Raw genomic sequence first — 18,512 nt, 5'->3', positions numbered from 1 at the left:
TTGTGATAAATAGAATAATCATCATGTAAAAACCAACTGGCCCCTTAAGATTATCTTAAACAAACAGCTGACTCCTTGCACAAGATTTCCCAGTGACAAGATCTGTAATAATATGACAGACCATCAAGATAATGACTTGCCATGCTTTATTTTTAGCACACAGTACAAAACTTCCATTGTAGTGTTACTGTGAGATTAAAATAGGCCACCTGCACATGTTTGTCTTCATTTTCTTCAAGTAAGAGTTCAGTTTCAATTTCCTGTTTGACTGAGGCTCGACACCTCTCTTGAGTCATTTCGGGTATGGTAAGTCTATGCTGCTCACGCAAAGCCTGTTTACAATTAGCCCGTACTGGGATTCCCAGAAAGAGTCACCAGCCCTGCAGATCTCATCCGGACATCCTTAAGCTGTGTGACACAGGTGTCGGGGGTTAAAAATAAGTGGTCTCTCTGCATGATGCGGTTAACTGATGAAATGAAACTTCAGCTCTGATACAAGGAACTCAGACCAAAGCCTCTTTCACTATTGTACAGACTTATAAGTAGAAACTGTAGGGTACATCCACACAGCTTATACGCTGCAGACTTTCCACTTACAGTAGCAGCAGCAAGGATGAGATTTAAACAAATTTTACCTACGTGCTCCGAAGAAATCTTTGTGGAATGCGCACAGACACTGACTGACATCACAGATTTTAAATCCGCACCATGTCGCTTTGCCTCCTTCTCTCTGCGTGGAGATCTCACATGGCCTAGGAGCAGCTCAGCCCCGTTCAAGTGAATGGGACTGAGCGCGATACCAAGCACAGCTGCTATACAATGTACGGTGCTGTGCTTGATGAGCTGCGAGAAGGCAGCGGCGCTCAAAGAAGCTCCACTGCCTTCTCAAAACAGCTGAACCCCCACCGATCAGATACTGATGACCTATCCAGAGGGTAGGTCATCAGTTAAAAAATCCTGGAAAACCTTTTAAGGCTAATAAGCAGAGAAGGTTGCACTGTTTTACATACTTCCCGTTTTCTTCATTAGGCACTCTTCACCCACTAACACAAGGTTAACCTCAGATTATAAATGCCTCTTTCTCCACTTATCAGCCATTTCTTTTCCTCTCCCCTGCCTCTGCACTGATCACACATTTTGAATGTACTCCATACACAGGACTTCATACAGTGAGAGATCAGGTTACAGTTGCTTCCCATAGTTCTCTACATCTCAAACAACAATTCCAAATATAAAAATGGAAAAACAAAACCTCCTGCAAGTCATATTCTTATCAAGTCCATAGGATACATGCTTTACTTGTTGGTCTCAAATAAACTGACTTGGACTTGTTGAGTTCTCTAGTTCCATGGAGAGCAAGACCACCGGAATTCTCCAAGAACCCTACACTGGTTCTAGAGATAATAAAGTAATCTGACACAGTATTGTTTTTAAAACACTGGAGTTGATATAAATGTGTGTGGTTTATTTTTAAATTTTTATTATTTATTATGATTATTGTTACACTTTTCAGCAGTCATCTCATTATCATACAGACAGGATTACAGTGAAAGGTAACAACTATATATATAGGATCTATCTCTTCACAATAGATGGCGAACTAAGCTCACATCCTCCACCTTCCTACACACTGACTTCTGCACAGGTCATTTAGCATGCCTAGAAAACTCCTCCATAGAAGTCATTGGTGGAGATTGATCAAGACTAGTATTTCCTATGAAAGTCCTGATCTGTGCACTGAAGTGAAATGCACCTAATTTATTAAGAGGCACGTGCCTCTTGATCAATTAGGCTCATCTCTGACCCTTCATGTGCCAGAAACTCGAATCTGCACCAGTTAGGGGCTGGCATAGACTTGAGCTATAATATACATCAGTTACTTGAGTAAATTACAGTAAATCCAGCGGAGTGCAGAGGTGACGCCCCCGCTCACTAAGCCCCAAGCTTTTTCTTGTCATTTTAGAAAGTGGTCAGAAGCGCCAAAAGTCACAAATGATGGTTCTAGTATGGAAACATTTTTATATGACATAAAAGACATCATGATTCTTCCCCCTATGAGTCAGCTCCAGATTACAGGTTCCTATTAGGCCTCATGCACACGACCGTTGTTGTGTTCCATGTCCGTTGTTCCGTTTTTTGTGATTTTCTGCTGACCCATTGACTTTCAATGGGTCCGTTGAAAACTCGGCTAATGCACCGTTTGTCATCCACGTCCGTGATCCGTTGTTCCAGTCCGTCAAAAAAATATAACCTGTCCTATTTTTTTCACCGAAAACGGTTCGTGGACCCATTCAAGTCAATGAGACTGTGAAAAAACGCGGAGGCACACAAGATTGTCATCCGCGTCCGCGTCCGTTTTTTTGCTATCATTTGCATGGCAAACTTGACTTATTTTTTTTTACTTTCCTTCATCTCTGGTGATCCTCCAAAAATAAAGGAAGACACACGGAAACAAAAACGGAAACGGATAACGGAACAACGGAACCCCATTTTGCGGAACGGAACACAACAACGGTCATGTGCATGAGGTCTTAGTGTTGGTAGATTCAAATTTGTCCGCTTTTGGACAAATCCGAATCTTTTAGATTTGTGGGCCAATTTGTTAGAGTTTCCGAACGCCGTACCTGTAATAGAATGTATGGGCTGAACAGACTACACTGTAGTCTGAGTAGAGAGGGCCACCAGTAATGCAATCTAGCACATGCGCCATTACGGTAAGTAGCGGCACATGTCAAACTGTATTACATAATGATTCCTGATGGGTTGTGACTCAATCAACGAATCTAGGTTCGGATTCATTGTGTTACACAAATGCGCAAGATTCCATAGTCTCGTGTTACTGGCGGCCATCTTTACACGGCTTCGGCGGAGCCCATACTACCGGTATATAATGCATGTACGGCAAACGTGAACTCATTGTCTTTTGTAAAAGAATCTTAAAGATTCGGATTCTTCCAAAACAGGACAATCGGAGTCTACCAACACTAGTTCTCATGGTCCACGTGACTCCTGTAAAGGATATCTCTGAATGCTGTTAACAGCAGCTCAGGCAAGATCTCCATCCCCATAACCAAGTACAGAAAATAAGATTTAAAAAAATCTATCATCAAAAAATAATAGAGTACAAAAAAAAAATTAAAAAATATATGTGTCACGATCTGGTTTTCATTAGTAAAATGACATATAGGTGACACATTCCCCTTAAAGAGTTCTTGGTGACAGATTCTCTATAAGCTGTGCCTTTAGGCAGAGGAGAAAACAGTGCATTGTTTTCCTGCTTTGTTTGTTTTCTGTATGCTTTTTGTTTAGCAGAGTACACTCAATATGTTCCAGATGTACGCCGCCACAGATCGCTGACAGTGATGAGGGCCCAGCCTGCTCTATTCTGGTCATTTGTAGATATGACAATGTTGGTATTGACCTACTTCACTTTCCGGGCATGCACAATGTATTTCAGCTCTTACCTCTTCAGTAAATCTATACAAGAACATTCAATACTCTTCTAAAAACATTTTATCTGCACTTGGAACAGTTTTTATTTGTTGTGTTAAAAAATAACAGCTTTCACATAATGCTGCTGCCAGAGTTACAGAGGAACCCGAAAGTATTTCCAATCTGCAGCCTATGATCAGTAGCATCTAATTCACACGATGGTATGGTCATTTTCTTTAAAGGGGTTCTGCAGTTTTTTTAAACTGATGACCTATCCTCTGGAAAGATCATCAGCATCTGATCGGTGGGGGCCCGACACCCGGGACCCCTGCCGATCAGCTTTTTGAGAAGGCAACGGCGCTGCAGGAGCGCCGCGGCCTTCTCACTGTTTACCGCTGGCCCAGTGATGTCATGACTAGTATCAACTGGCCTGGGCGCGGCTAAGCTCCATTTGTGTGAATTAGTCCAGAGGATAGATCATCAGTTTAAACAAACTGCAGAACCCCTCTAAAGAAGGTTATTTCTTTTTTTGCATTTTACAAGATATTTGTTTTTGGTCTCAACTGCAGTTCTCCATTGAGGTTGTCAGTGATGTTAGGCATCAGAAATGGCGGCATGCTTGCTATGACGTTTTTCAAGTGGGAAAATAAGCACCTCCATCTTCATATAAATGCATGGTATTACTGAACAGTCAAGGGTATTGTAAGAAATAGTATGGTCACTGCCCAGAACCACAACCAGAAAACTCAGAAACTGCTACCAGTCTTCCTTAAAGGGGTTTTCCAGGCTTTTAACATTGATGGCCTATCCTCAGCATAGGTCATCAATAGTGATGAGCGAATCGAAGTCCACGATAGTCCGCGAAGTTCAGGATAAATTCGATTCGCCACAAAGCCGATTTGACCTGAAATAGTGTAATAAAAAATAAATAAATAATACTTACCTGATTTGCTCGCAATAGTCTGGCTGCCGCCATCTTGCTTGAAAATCTCGGTCTAAATCCAGTGTGCAGTGACGTATGACGTCACCACGCCAGCCGGTAATTGTAGACTTTGTTATCAATATCAGATGCCGTGATCATGTTTGAACGCGGGATCTGAGGGGTACAATAACGGGGAGCGGAGCAATAGCCACTCCCTGTCATTGCCCCCACTACTTGCAAAGAAATGACCTTGGCGGGGTATCCCACTGCCCTCCACCCACAGTTCAAAAATCTCTGAAAACCCCTTTAACACCCCTTTGGGGTGGGCTTAAATGCTCATCAGCATTTTTGGTGGTGAAAATGCAAAAAACATCATCAAATCCACTTGAAAGAAGAACGATCTTCTTCTTAAGCGTTTTTCACTTCAGCTGCGGAAAAAAGTATGGCCATCTGCATATGGTCGCCTTTTTTTTACAGTGAGGTCATGGGAAAGGTGTTTTGAATGCGGATCGCACAGCTCAAACAATGGAATTCAGAAAACCTGTAAAAAATACTGAACTGGAATGCTGAGAAGCAATGGGCAGAAAATAGAAACTTACCATAACTGATCCTAAGCATATGAAAACCCGTTTACCAAGACACATTGGGGGTCATTTACAAAGAAAAACATTTTACAAAAGTATTTTGTTTTCCCTCTGTGCTGACGAGGATTTGGCTAATTTATGAGAAGGCCTACATCTCGTCATGAATAAGGCGCACATCCGCCAGTCCATGGGCCTGGAATGAAAACAACTCCTATTTCCAGGCGTAAAAGATGGTAAATTTGTTGGAGCCAAAGTCCCTGCCCTGTCCCCGGCCACTCATCTGTCACCAAGTCGCAAGCATGGGACAAGCATAGGACAAGTTGTATAATTAATGGAACGGACATATAGATTTTGACAGCACAAAGATGACATCTATTTTTATACGGAGCCATAGAAATGAATGGGTCTGTGTGCTATCCACAAAAAGTGCAGATCGGTCATGAATGCAAAATATGGTTGTGTGCATGAGGCTTAATAAAGTACCAGCTAAGTAAATGGGATTTTCAAAATCTTATAAGCACAGTGCGCAGAAATTGACCTGCGGTGCGGATTTTGAAATTGTATGGATAGTGCAGATTTCAGGGTGAGATCCAAGGTAAATCCATGTTAAAATCCATGAAAATCCGCAAATAACGCATGGATTTTGGTTCAAATTTGGTGCAGAAACACAGCAAAAACTGCACGAAAATCCCCATAAACAACACTGCAGTGTGCATCTACCCTTGGGGTCCCTTCACACATGGCAGATTTAGTTGCAGAAATTGCCGAATACAGAATAAGTCAGGTTCTGTTCAGGGAGAAAATGATGGTTTTGCGCGCGTTTAAAATCACTTTTGTCTGCCATTTCATTCAGTGTTTCAGTTTTTTCCATGTGGAGTTTTTGATGCGTTTTTCACACATGCAGCGAGCCCCTGAGGAGCCTGTGCAGAGGATCCGAGTGGTAGTGGCCCCGATGAAGAGTTGTGTTACAGTGTACTCCCTCAGGCTGTCCTTCCCTGGGGTTCGGTGATACAAAATATAACTTGTGGCACATCCAGCAGCAATAAATACAAAGTGTAGTTTCAGTCACTAGATGAGGAGGAGGTACAGTGGCTGGTTGGATGGCAATAGATTGGCACTAGCAGGCACTTGTGGATATAAGTGTCCACTATACTACAGGCCAGGGGCGAATTAAGTGCATGATAGGCCCGGGGCTGTCTACCCAACTTGGGCCCCTCCCTCCATTTTAGTTTAGTTTTTTTTTGTATGAAGAGGCTGCGGTGCTTCATGAGCGCCACAGTCCCAAATTACCCCAAATTGGGTCCTAAACTGAAAAATTTGGTCGCCAAGTTTAAAATACATATAATTATAATAAAAAAGACATGGATGATAATACAGCACCACATACCTCTTACATCCAGTGACATCTCCTGTCATGTAGACCTTCTCTTTCCACTTCTCCTCCATTTGACCCAGACCACCATGGCAAATTCTTTCAGCCACATCTCGTCCCTACAGTTTGTAACACAGACACGTTAGGTTTCTCAATTTTTACATCAACCTCCCCATCCTAGTGTCCCCACAGTGTCATCCTGCTGCCACCCCCAATACTGTGCCCGTTGTGCTCCCCAATGCCCCAGGAACTATACTGCTGAAAAAATAGTGACCCTAATAGACATAATTGGGGTCATTTATCAAACTGGTGTAAAGTAGAACTCCGTAGGGTTCCGTTCCGTGCTTCCGTTCCGCACCATTCCGCATCTCCGGATTTGGGGACCCATTGAAGTGAATCCGGATCCGCAATACGGCAACATGAAGCACACGTTCGTGTGCAGGAGGCCTTAATGTTAGTCTGGCCTAGCGATGGTTTAGGTAGGTGGTGGTGTATGAGCTGCTGTCCCTCACCTTGCAGCAGCGTCTGTAAAGCTGTCTTTCGTTTATCACTCTGCTGTCTTGTCTCTCAAGTGGTTTCTTGAGGCAGGATTAAGTTGTTCTCACAGGAGAAGACTAGTGACAACTACAGTCCAAGCACTATGTTAGGTTGTATGCAATCTTGTGGACTGCAGCTATCACTCAATTGTTAAAATCAATCAGTAGCATTAGAAAAAGTGACAGTGTAGCCCAGGCCTTCACAGTCATTATAAACTGAATCTATTTCCTTGGACCAGTATGTCATGGGCATGGAGCATTGTGTCTGGAAACATTACATTCATTGAGAACTTCAATAATATCACTTTATTTTGCTTGGCTTCAGTACATTTAGTTCATCTGGACTGCAAATGGATTCAATTCCACATTTTAAATCTGTTTAAAAAGACCACACCAAAAACAATAGAAATATGTTACAACAACATTCTTTTCCCCTCCATACAAGTTCTATTTGCTTTCCGGTGGTTACAGGTCACTTCGTTTCTTCAGCTCTCTCCTAGTTGTATTGCAGCAGTTCTGATCCATAGCGGTGATGTCATGGTCATGCCGTTATTTCATAAATAACACAATTGTGCTTTGCTTCATGTAAAAATTCAGGAACACAATAAACATATTTTGAGATAAAAGTGGTAAAACTACGACTCCCAAGATGTATACTTGCTTGGCTGTTCTCAGAACTCCATAGAAATGAATGGAACATGCTGGGAGTCGTAGTTTCACCCAGGCATGGGATTCAGCCAGTTCCCTCATGTTCTCCAGATCCAGTTGTTAAAATTGCAGCGGCAGCTACAGATGAGCGCTTCCATTCCATAGTTTAGCTCCTTAGTTGGGTGGTATGTGTGTGTAGTGTATATATGGTGTATTTATGTGTATGTGTGTTGCATATATATGGTGTATGCATATGTAAACATGTGTCGTGATGTCGCGTGTCGCAAGTAGGAAACCTGTTGTTAAAAATTTGAATCTCACCCCTGGTTTCACCATAGCTGGAGGTTAGCAATCACTGGCCTAGATGAAGCAGGACATACGAGCCATAGGCTACTTCCACATGGTCACTATTTAGCATCAGTATTTGTCAGCCAGTATGTATTTTGAGGTCCCTAAACGACAGATCCAATGATGGATTGCAGGGTGGTCTGTAACCATGAAAACGAGCAGTGCATAATGTGATGAAAAAATGAATCCAGCCAGCAAAGGAAGTAATATGGATAATAACAATACATTAGTAAGTGCCTTGTATTAACTTTCTCTACAGGATAAATGCCCCTTACTGAAGTGAGACAACCCCTTTAAGGACTCTAATAGAACACAAAAATGCAGACAGCGCTCCGTGTGCTGTCCGCATCCGCCCCGTGCTATCCGCAAAATTATAGAGCATGTCCTATTCTTGCCCCATTATGGACAAGGATAGAACTATAGAACGATAGAACCGGTATCCGCGTTGTGTGAACCGCAAAACAGCCAACGGTTGTGTGCATGAGCCCTAATTCTGAAGCAAAAGCCTCAAGCGGAATTTCACATAGCATTTAAGGCTAAGATGAAATTCTACATTTCACCAAAAAAATACAACACATAGAAAATGCTGCAGAAATATTCAGCACAGAAATTTAAACTGTGTACTGTGCGTGATTTCCCCCATAGGCCACTAAGGCTCATTCAAACTTTCATATTACAGATCTATATTAATTATGTTTTGGCAAAAGAGTGCCAAGACATTTAATTGGATTAATTGTTATTTCAGTCTAAAAGATATGTGAATGGATGTATTCGTATTATTAGTACCCTTTTTTGCCATATTTCAGCAGCATTATAAAAAATAAATATAAAAAATAATACAAATATGTGTGAAAAATTTGACAACATATCAATATCTGGAACAAAAAACTGAATAAATAAATTGTAAAAAAAGCGCATCCTCTGGCAGTGCAGGGGGGAATCAAAGACAGGTGTAAAATGCCAGTCTTTGTAAACGACCCCCATTGAGTGTACACGCTGGGAAAATCTTCCATCCCAACATACTGTTCCTATAGACTTTAATAGCCAAATCTATGCCAGAAGAGTGCCCATTTGATACACAGGGTTGGACTGGCCCACCATAATACCAGAGGATCTCCTAATGGGTCCAGCCCCTAAGGGTCCCCTAAAAGTTCAGGAGAAAAATCCATTTGGTGCTGCCTTTGGAGCAAATCACTTGCCACTAGGGTCTATACCAGGGATGCGCAACCTGTGGCCCTCAAGCTGTTGTAAAACTACAACTCCCACCATGCCCTGCTGTAGGCTGTCAATGCATGCTGGGGGCTTTAGTTTTGCAACAGCTGGAGGGCCACAGGTTACGCATGCCTGGTCTAAACTGTAACTTTGATTCAAAACCTGCTAGACCTTATTGATGATTGAGGGATTGGAACCCAAGAATAAAATGCTTGTTTCAATAGATGGGAGCTAAGGAGCGATTAGATCTTTGTGAGAAGAACAAAAATCCTACAAGGCAGATCCGTGTTTCTTTAACAGCTGAAGTGATTGCTCACATGGTCTGCTGTGTTTGCCCTTTGATACCATATTCAGCAAATTACGATGTAAAGTCCAACTTAAAGTTAAACTTTTGCCATGTACAATCTAATTTTTGAGTTATCAGCTTAGCCATGTTGCTGAGCCATACGGATAAGGCCAGGTTTCTGCTAAAGACTTCATCTACGAGACGGCTGGGACATGGCACCACCGATCAGCTGATCAACTGCATAAGAAACTATACATACACTGCGTAGTTTCTGAAGCCAGCATATTTTAGTTCAACTCCCATTCACTTGAGCTGCAGTACCCTGGCATGGCCCCTTTATAGTTTCCATCACTGTGGCTTCTCAAAACAGCTGGTGGGTTGGGGTGCTGGGTGTCCAGCCCCTACTGATCTGATATTGATGGCATATCTGGAGGATATGCTTGCATATTAATTATTATTACTAGTAATTTTTTTTTTCAAAGTTGACTTCTCACCATAATTAATTTTCATTATACACTAAATTACAGCACACAATGTCAATCAGCTGCTTCTAAGGCCACCAGGATATTGTCATGCATTAAACGAGGCATGGACTCGTGGGGCAGGGATGTAATATTAGCACTTTACAAAGCGTTAGAGCGGCCTCATCTGGAATATACCGTTCAGTTCTGGGCACCAGTCCTTAGAAAAGATGTCCTGGAGCTGGAAAAAGTACAAATGAGAGCGACTAAACTGATAAGGGGCATGGAGGGTCTTAGTTATGTGGAAAGATTTAAAGAGTTAGATTGATTTAGTGTTGAGAAGAGACCTCTAAGGGGGGACATGACTAACCTATACAAATATATCAATGGGCCATACAAAAAATACGGTGAAAAACTGTTCCATGTAAAATGCCCTTAAAAGACAAGGGGGCACTGCCTCCGACTGGAGAAGAAAAAGTTCAGTCTCTATAGGTGTCAAGGCTTCTTCCCCATAAGAATTGTAAATCTGTGGAATAGTCTACCTCGGGACGTGGTGACAGGAACAGTGAGACGGTTTTGAAAAAAAGTTTCAAAGATTTCTTACAACTAAATACCTTAATGCTCATGACAAGTGTAGAATTCTTGTTTTTCACTCCTCTTCCCTTATTCCACGTCCGTTCTCAAACAATGGTTGAATTTCATGAACATATGACTTTTTTCTATCATACTATGTAACTATGTAAGACATTATATATACTGTATATTAATGTAGAAAAATAAAAAATTCCTTCAACATTTAAAGTATATTTAATCTGTCAGCAGATTTGTCCCTATGACACTGGCTGACTTGTTATATGTGCACTTGGCAGCTGAAGGCATCTGTGTTGGTCCCATGTCCATATGTGCCCGCACTGCTGAGAAACATGATGTTTTAATATATGCAAATTAGCCTCTAGGAGCAACAGGGGCGTTACCATTACACTTAGAGGCTCAGCTCTCTCTGTAACTGCTGCACCCTCTGCACTTTGATTGGCAGGACCAGGTGTGATGACATTTTCACTGCCTGGTCCTGTCAATCAAAGTGCAGAGGGCGCAGCAGTTGCAAAGAGAGCTGAGCCTCTAAGTGTAATGGCAATGCCCCCTCCTAGAGCATATATTAAACATCATATTTCTCAGCAATGCGAGCACATATGAACATGTGAACTAACTCAGATGCCTTCAGCTGCCAAGTGCACATGTAACAGATCAGCCAGTTTCATAGGTACAAATCTGCTGACAGATGCCCTTTAAATGTTTACCATGATCTTAGGAGTAGAAACGTAGGATGGATCAGAAATGTACAAGTATGGCTGTAGGACTCTCACAGTGTTAAAAAAAAAAAGTACATTTGCATTCATTTTAAGGGAGAGATAATGACACATACACAATCACCTCTTTACTGACAAGAACAGGAGTAAGAGTGGAAGCCTACAAGCACCCAATAAATAGCCTTACATTGCAAATTAAAGGATCCATCTTATCCAACTCTCAGACCTCACCGATGAGACCATTCTTGGCTAAGGCTCTATTAACACTGCCTCATGGATTTTGTGTATAATAAAAGCCAAGACGCTCTGGCGGATCATACAATGACCCTGAACTGTGACCGCCCGCCAGGTTCCATTGACTTGTAATGTGGTCTCTTGGCGTTTCCATCTCTTTTATGTTTGATGCAAGAGAAATGGCTCAGAGTTTGTGGGGAGATCTCTGGATCCATGTGAGGTACAGGGCTGGTTCTAGCTTTGTTAGAAAGAGGTTGTCTTGTACTAAATGATGATTTCTTATATTAGTCATGGGATAACCGATGTGGTCTTAATCTGAGGGGAGCTGGAGTAAGATACCACTAATTTAATTAGAGGTGCACACCTCATAGTAATTTTGGCACATATTTTAGCTGTTTGTGCACCAGAAGAGCAAACCTACCACCTGCTATGACCAGATGTAGATTTGCACCACAATATGCCAATTTCTATTGTAAATTATGATAATAAATCTGTGGGCCTTGGGAAGCCATGTTCCCACTGCTAAACACAATCCAATTTTTCTCACTTTGAAAGAGTAACAGTAAAATTACAAAACGGCAAAAAGTTGCCAATTTGTGCATGAGATGTGGCTTGTGGAAAACATTTACATTTTTCCCTTTGTGTTTGGAATTAGAATTAGGGTTGAGCGAATTGAAGTATCTGTAGCAAGGGCGTTGCTAGGGTCTCAAATGATCCGGGACCCAAGCCCCAATGCATATGGCCCAGTTCTCTAAGTCGACCAACACTCCCCCCCCCCCCCCCCCCCAGAAACATTTTGCTGTTCTTGCTATACAGCAGCACATACCTCTCACATCCAGGGCCTCCCAGGTGACATCTCCTCTGATGTAGATCTTCTCTGTCATCATCTTCTCCATTCGGTCTGGACAACTTATTTTAGCCACGTCGTCTCTGCAGAGTGTAACACACAGACATCTTAGCTTCCTTACTTTTCTGTACCCCAAGTACTATGCTGTAGAAAAATGAGTGCCATACAGATAATCTTCCCCATAGTAATAGTGCTCCTCATAGTCCCACCAATAGTAATTCCCTTCTAGAATGCCCCTATTAGTAATACTGCCCCCTACAGTGCCCCCAACTGTGATAGTGTTCCCCAAGAATGCCTCCATTAGTAGAAGAGCCCCCCAGTATTAATAATGCCCTCAAAGAGCCCCCAGTAGAAATAAGTCCTCTATTGTTCCCCCAGTGGTAGTAAGGCTCTCTACAGACCCCTCAGTAGTAAAAAGGCCCCCCATAGTGCTCTTAGTAGAAATAAGGTGGATCTATGTCCCTCCTATAGAGCCCGCAGTAGTAATAAGAATGTCTATAATTCCCCCTGGATTTAAAATGCCCCCCAGTATTTATAATGCCCCCTACTGTTATTATGCTCGCCCTGAAGTGACCCCAGTATTTATAATGCCCCCTGCAGTGCCCCTTGTATTTATATTCCTCTGTTTAGTGTCCTCAGAAATTATAATTCCTCAGCCCCTCCATCATACAGTCCCATGTAAATATCATTATTTCCCTCACCCCGCCATAGAGTCCCATGTAAATACCATCACACCATCTCTCCAGCCCCCTCCAATATACAGTCCCATCTAAATAACATCCCTCTCTATCTACAGCCCCCTCCAAAATACAGTCCCAAGAAAATAACATCACCCCCTCCAAGCCGCCTTTAACATACAGTCCCATGTAAAGAACATTACCCCCTCCCCAGCCGCCTTCAACATACAGTCCCATGTAAATAACATAAGTACTCCCCCAGACACCTTCAACATACAGTACCATGTAAATAAAATCACCCCGTCCCCAGCCACATCCAAAATGCAGTCCCATGTAAATAACATTACCCCTTAACATTCAATCCCATTTAATAATATCACTCCCTCCCACAGCCGCCTTCAACATATAGTCCAATGTAAATAACATCACCCTGCCCCAGCAACCTCCAACATGCATTCCCATGTAAAAACATCATCCCCTCAACTTTTAGTCCCATGTAAATAACATCACTCCACCCCACTGTCCCATGTTAATAACTTCCCTACCTTCAGCCCTAACATACAGTCCCAGTTAAATAACTACAACTCCCAAGATTGCTCTGTCTCTCACACTGAGTGATCTACCCCTTCACTTACCTCTCCTCATGTACAGACATCGCCTCAGCTTCTTCCCAGGACTACTTTTCACTGCTGAGCCATCCTCTCCTGCACTGGTCACATGATGGTGACATCATCGCAGGTCCTTTTTAGCTACTGCATTTAGAACTGATCACATGGACTGTGATGTCATCACAGGTCCTTCAGCTCTTGCAGGGCATTAGATTCAGATGTATCTAGATGGCAGGCATGACAAAACATCAGAGTCCCAGGCCCCGAATGTTTTAACCTAGCAATGCCCCTGATATGCAGTGGACTTTGATACGAATTTCAGGGAAAATTAGATTCGCCACAAAGCCGAATTTCCTTGTACTACGTGGTAACTAATCAATTTTCCCTAAAATGGTGTAAGAAAGGCATACTCACCTCATCTGTTTGAGCGAGAAGAGGCTGCCGCAGTCATCTTGATTGAGGATCCTGTGCAAAATCTTGTGCAGTGAGTGATGACGTCATCATGCCGGCCAGCATGGTAACGTCATACGTCACCATGAGCGAGAATTTGTGTGAGATCTGCCAAAAATGATGGCTGCTGTGGCCTCTTCATGCTCAAATGGATGATGTGAGTATTATTCAAATTTTTTTTACCCCTGAAAGCCCTCAGCGATGAAGGCGGCATCTGAGGGGTTCAATGGCAGGGGGTGGTGCAATCGCCGTTCCCCGTCATTGCGCCTGCTACTTACAAAGAAATTAGCTTCATGATGAAGTAATTCGTCATAAAGGGATATTCTTTGGGAAATTCAGAAAAGCAGCCAAATCAAAGTTTTCATAACTTTAAAATACATGACAAAAATGTAATAGAATGAGCCAAGAAGTGTTAAAGGGGTAAAGGTAGGTTCACATCACCGTTTCCTTTTCTAGTCATGTGAACCTACCCTTATACAGTTTTTTTTTTTTAAACCGATAGCCTATCTTTATAACAGGTCATCAATAACCAATTTATGGGGTCCAACTCAAATAAATTGGACAAAGCTGCAATTGCACAGATTCTATGAAAAGTACCATGTTGTATAGTATGGACCTATGTAAATAATGAAAAGGAGGCATCGCCTGAACCAACTTAGGTTTAAAAGTCTGGATAACACCTTTAAAGAGGACCTTTCATTAGTTTAGCCCTAGTCTAATTATGGTCTAACCTTGTAGGGTGGCCCTCACTGATGCCATGGCACTTTTTTTTTCCCGTTTATCTGCTCTTGGCCCCGTTGATTTTGGCGCCTAATATTATAATGAGCCGACTCGGTTATACTAGGCGGAGACTCACAGTTTCACTGGGGTCGGTTCTCTTCTCTCTGGCTTCGAACGCGCATCCAATCAGAGCGCACCGCTCTTAGCCAGGGAGAATGAACAAAACTGCGAGTTTCCACCTAGTATAACCGAGTCGCCTCATTATAATATAGGGCGCCGAAATCAACGCGGCCAACAGCGCACAAACGGGGGATCTTTGGAAAAACATGGCATCAGTGGGGGCCGCCCTATAAGGTAAGACCATAATTAGACTATGGCTAAACTGATGAAAGGTACTCTTTAAAGTTAATTTTTTATTTTTTTATGTATTGCAGTCTTGTAGACAACCAGGTATTTTCAGTAATTCTCTGAAAAAAGGAAACCATAAGGTTAACAGGTGCAAGACAATTTATCTTGGTGTGTCTCTCACTCTTGACCAAGTTTCATAATAAACACAACCATAATAAATGTCAGAAAATCCAAGTGTACATTTAATTTCCTTGGTATCAGTATATAACACTATGAAGTGGCACTTGTAGAGACTCACCTCCTTCTCTGCTTTGGAAGTTTGATGTCATCTACACACATGTCATCACTGCTGGCCAATCAGTGGTCTCATTGGTGACTGCAGTCACGAGCCGTTGGTGCACATGTCACTGCTGAGGTCATTGGCTGGCAGCAGTCATGTGCCTGTAGATCCCTTGTCACATTTCCTGTCCAGCAAGGAAGTTAAGCAAAGGAGGTGGGAGAGTGGTGCTGGAACCAGAGTGCCAGAGACAGGGGAGTCTTTTTTTATTTTTATTCCTGCATACTGCATGGCAATATCAAAAGGGGTTCCTGGTCTCAAAGAACCATCTTAATCTCGGAAACCCTAATACTGCACATCATTTTCCCTATTGTGGGAGAAAAAAGACCAATTAAAATTCGATCAGTATTGGTTTTTCATGTTGCTAAAGAACAGGGTCTGATACCGATCTGTCATTAATCACAACCCTATTTCACCACCAGGTACACAAGCATGTCCAAAGCCATAATGTTCTCATTTTAGACACCAGTCTTTTTTGAGGAAATGTAACAAATTACTCTGAAAAATGCAAATATACCATATCATCTGGTTTGCCATGATCCAGATTGCAGAGCAAAATAAATCTCTTCAAAACCTGAGAATTGGCATGAATTTCTTTTTGTAAAAGTTCCTGCTTGAAACCAGCGTGTGTGCCAAAAAGTCTCCACACAGAAATGATAAAAGACAAGAGGGCACTTTGTTTTCAGTGTAGAAAAATGTTGAGCAAAAGGTCAGACCAAGACTATGCTGCTACTATATAAGCCTCCTGGCTAAAGACCCCCATACACATTAGTTTATGGTTGGTCAAACCCGCCAAGAACAGCGCTATTGCCTGACAGTATAATGGGAGAGCTCCCGACTCTCCCCTGACAGAGGATTTCAGGCGAGAGAAGGATCAGATCAGGTGATATGAATATCTTCTAGCTATCCTTTTGTTCTCATGGGAGATAACCTGCCATTGGAAGTGGCTGGCAGTGGCTTTCTCCTCTCTCCCCACTGAATACACATAAAGCTTCAGCCAAACCGAACATGTTGTGTATGAGGGAGCCAGGAGGGAGTGTAGCTTGTTGGCCAAATGGCCAACAGCTATTGATTGTGTAAGACGGCCTTGAGCTTCCTACTGCCATTTTGGCATCTTGGTTCCATACTGTCTGATTTCTGCTGCCTCCCATTGTTTGCTGGGCTATTCTGCTTCCTAAAATAAAAAATTAAGAAATCTCACTGCTTACTTATAAGTCAGAAAGACCTGTTACAATTCATTACAAGATATATACATATACTATAAATGATAGAGTTATGTGTAAAATATTCAGCATTTCTCATGCCAGGATTCACTTTTTTATGTTTTTGTCTAGTTCTACATGACCAAAGACGGCCATACAAAGTAAAGGCTGAAGTCAATGGAATAAAGCTTTGATGTTACGGTATGTACAGTATATGTCCCAGATCCTACTGGATATGGATGTTTCAAAGTACAATAATACAATATATTCCATGTTCCAAGTGTTGTCTTGTTGAATCCCCTCGTCATGCTAATAGAGCGAAGTCTCGCACTTTGAAACCTCAGTTAGCTAGATCATTGCGCCGGGAGCACAGCTCCGTTCAACATCTATTGTAGCTCAGCTCCCATTCACTTCAATGGTCAGATCTCCACCGATAAAATATTGATGACCTATCCTTATCAATGTTAGGAGCCTGGAAAACCCTATTTAGTTCTATTGTATTTGAATATTACTATGAAACATTATACAAAGAGTAACATCCTGTAAAATATTATCACAACACCAGATGTGCATATAGATATAGCATAGATTCTGATGCTCAGTGTATGATGTTGGTTCCATTATCTGTCCATTGTAGAGTCTACACAATTCTTTCATGTAACCCAATCATACAGTATATGCAGAATCATTGTCGCTGAAATGCAAAAACTCACTGCTTGATAGTAATAATGGATATTTAAATGCCTACTCCTGGTACTCCTCCACTTGAGGTCATCAAGATTCTCATAGCTTCATGGTATTTTCAAATAAATGCTTAGACCTCAAGAAACTCTTCTATGATGTGTGCCTCTAATGTTCAGTATATATCATTTATCTAAACTCAAGCAGGTTCTCTAAATCCTATGGAATTGTGTATCTCATCGTGCAAACCTTGTGGAACCTCAGAACCAGTCATTGCCATTCACAAGCTACACTTTCTGCCATGGATTTATGATGTTGTCTTCCATGGTCACTGTTATGTTAAAGGATAGTACAGTTTACACCGTTACACCACTCACTGTTAACCTGCTAGACTCCCAATGTGCACAGCAGAGATGAGAGAAACAGGCAAGATGTGTTTTGTTTGCTGACTTTTTTGAAAAATTCAGTTCGGATACAAATTGATTCCTACCTGGAGAGAGAGTCTGTTTTTGCTATACAGATGATGTATGTTCAGCTGAATAGAAAGGAGCGATAATTATATCTACTTGCTGCATAGCAAGCTGGTAAACAGTAAGGAGAACACAGCAGCAATAATCTTTCACACAGAGAGATTGGCAGAGATTCCTTCCTGCCTTTTAACCATGGCTATGTAGCAAAGCTAGAAAAATAGCTAAGCCAGCCTCACATCTGCAACTAGTTATTTCAGGGTAAAAGCCCTTAATCAGAAAAAAGCAGGTGAGAGCAACATTTCTAGTTGCAAGGCCCTAGGGGGAACCTCTGGGTAGGTACTATTTGTATTATGGAGACTAGTTGATATGTGTGATGACTTTTGTAGAGTAGACAATGCTCCTGTGGATCACACGTACCCAGGAGCATCGCCTGGCCTACAATACTGTGCACGCATACTCAGTGTACCATGGGCTCTCCATAATGAGAAAGAGTACCCCTTACACAATGCATATATATTGTTGAAAAACACACCTTTGTGTACTAGTCTCTTTCTCTCTCTCTCTGTTTCTCTCTCTCTCTCTCTCTCTCTCTCTGTTTCTCTCTGTTTCTCTCTCTCTCTCTCTCTCTCTCTCTCCCCCTCATGTGGATGCATTTTAAAGTGATGTTAATAAAGAAGATATTATTTTATATATTTTCCACTGAAGGGCTGGACTTTTTTTCTCCTTGCATTGTACGGTTTAGACATGATTTTTATCTTCACATCTTCTTACGTTATTGTGTAATGTATACTGGGATAACAGGGGTGCTGGGCAGTGCACCCTTAGACTTA

At 42.0% G+C, this 18,512-nt stretch overlaps 1 protein-coding gene across 3 annotated transcripts in view; it reads left to right on the top strand.

Moving 5' to 3' along the window:
• The window catches only part of HDAC7 (histone deacetylase 7), a 322,964-nt gene that overhangs the window by 86,667 nt on the left and 217,785 nt on the right, over positions 1-18,512 (top strand). For all 3 annotated transcript variants that reach the window (XM_040425874.1, XM_040425872.1, XM_040425876.1), the window contains one exon: positions 16,664-16,732. The gene's annotated coding sequence lies outside the window, so the exon portion shown is untranslated. Of the gene's footprint in view, positions 1-16,663; positions 16,733-18,512 lie in introns of those variants that run through there.

The sequence above is a fragment of the Bufo bufo genome, chromosome 3, assembly GCF_905171765.1.
Source record: "Bufo bufo chromosome 3, aBufBuf1.1, whole genome shotgun sequence".
In the NCBI taxonomy this organism is placed as follows: domain Eukaryota; kingdom Metazoa; phylum Chordata; class Amphibia; order Anura; family Bufonidae; genus Bufo; species Bufo bufo.
This window is presented reverse-complemented; position numbering and strand designations above follow the sequence as displayed.